The sequence below is a fragment of the Mandrillus leucophaeus genome, unplaced genomic scaffold (genome assembly GCF_000951045.1).
Source record: "Mandrillus leucophaeus isolate KB7577 unplaced genomic scaffold, Mleu.le_1.0 Scaffold8, whole genome shotgun sequence".
Classification (NCBI taxonomy): Eukaryota; Metazoa; Chordata; class Mammalia; order Primates; family Cercopithecidae; genus Mandrillus; species Mandrillus leucophaeus.
In genome coordinates, this window is record NW_012108696.1 from 960,199 (window position 1) to 961,638 (window position 1,440).

Here is a 1,440-nt window from a genome sequence, read left to right on the forward strand (position 1 = left end):
CCTGTGATTTGCCCAGAGCCACACAGTGGGGAAGTGGCAGAAGCTTCTCTATGTAGGAATCCAGTCACTTCGTAGTAGAGAGGCAGACGTTGCACGCAGATCTGCGGTGGGTAAGAGAGTATGCCAAGCCGCAACCTGATGGGCCGGCGTGCCTGGCGGGAGGCTCAGCACACACAGAGGCTGGGCAGCTCCAGATGCAAGAAGCAGGAGGCAGGGGGACTCAGGGAGTGCGGTCCATTCATGCCTGAATGTAGCCAATGAGGGTTTCCTAAGCACCTACTATGTGTGGACGCTTGATGCCAGGGCCTCGGCGGTGAGGGCGCAGGCAGGAGCAAGCTCACCTCTGGGCAAGCAGGGGTTAAGGCCAGCTGCTCCCACGTGAGGGCACCTTGCGACAGAGGCTCACACCCAGCCCGCCTGCTGGCCCGCCCCCTCACCCTGGTCCGTCTCCCTGTGTCTGTGGTCGTTGGTTCCACTGGCAGGGGACCTGCCTCCCTGTTGCCACCACAAGAGAGGAAAAGTTGGTCAAACAGGTGGGGAGGCCAGAGCTGCAAGCCTCGAGTTCCCTCCCCACCACCCTTGCCAGGCGGGCACCCGGGCCCTGGCACCTGCCGCCTGCCCAGAGGCCACCCAGCCTCCTAGACAGGTAAGTCCCCCGCCCCACTCTGCTTTTCCACCCAGGGTGCATTGTCTGAGCTGGCCTTCCCCAGCTGAGGGTCCTGGGACTCCTCCCCAACCTCCCCCGCCGCGAGCTGTCTCCCCTGCTCCTCGGAAAGCAGGAAACTGACACTCCTGTGTGGGCATCTGACATAGTTTCGTAGGGATTATCTGACCGGCAGTTACTGCACCTGGCGGCCTGCCCAGGACACTGAGCTAGAGACTTAAAAGGGTCATTGTTATCTAGGTGGTGCAGGGATGGAGAGGCGGCGAAGAGGCACAGGTTGGTCTGTGATCCCCCAAACTGAGGAGGGGAGGGGATAGCAGTCCGGACAGAGCCTGGGTTTACCTCCTGCAGCCTGAGGCCAGGAGGTGACAGGTGGGAAAGGCTGCGACCTCACCCATCCCTGAGCCTCCTGGAACTTCTTAAAAGGCTCCCAAGTTTTCAAACAACTGCATCTCCGTCCCCCAACCCCTCACCCTGTTCTCACCGCTGGAACCTCCGGGAGCTTTGCAGGGAGGAGCTGGGGTGGGCTTTCTTTTGTTAATCTTTTTTTTTTTTTTTTTTTGAGACGCCGTTTCGCTCTTTTTGCCCAGGCTGGAGTACAGTGGCGCGATCTCAGCTCACTGCAACCTCTGCCTCCGCCTCCTGAGTAGCTGGGATTACAGGCGTCCACCACCACGCCCAGCTAATTTTTGTATTTTTAATAGAGACGGGGTTTCACCATGTTGCCCAGGCTGGTCTTGAACTCCTGACCTCAGGTGATCCACCTGCCTCGGCCT